A 607-nucleotide genomic window follows, 5' to 3' on the forward strand; every position below is an offset into this window, starting at 1 on the left:
TTGAGTACCTTGTATAGAGGAGTGCTTCCAAAGATAAGGATGTTGCTTGACACAGCTTCTAATGGCAACTTCCTCAACAAGAATGTGGAAGAAGGCTGGGAATTAGTTGAGAATCTTGCTCAATCAGATGGCAACTATAATGAGGACTATGATAGGACCATAAGGAGCTCCTCCACTGATCAAGAGGACAAGTATAAGAAGGACTTGAAGATGGTCAATGAGAAACTTGACAAGATTCTTCTTAGCCAGTCCAAGACTATTCATTTCATTGGTGGAGAAGAAGCAAAGGTTCAAGAGGGGGAGACTGAATTTGCTGAGTTGTGCTACATGCAGAATCAAGGACGATTCAAAGGCTACAACCAAGGAGGTTTCAAGAACAACAACCTATCTTATAGGAGTACCAATGTGGCTAATCCTCAAGACCAAGTCTATCCACCTCAACAGCCTCAACAGCAACAAACCTACATCCCCAAACAACAACACCAAGTGTTCCAGCCTCAGTTGTGTCCCCCACCAGGGTTTCAGACTAACCAAGGCCAAGAACAAGACTTAAGAGCTATGATGCAACAATTGTTGATTGGGCAAACACAAGGAAAGATTGAGGAAG

This window comes from Camelina sativa, chromosome 17 (genome assembly GCF_000633955.1).
Source record: "Camelina sativa cultivar DH55 chromosome 17, Cs, whole genome shotgun sequence".
In the NCBI taxonomy this organism is placed as follows: domain Eukaryota; kingdom Viridiplantae; phylum Streptophyta; class Magnoliopsida; order Brassicales; family Brassicaceae; genus Camelina; species Camelina sativa.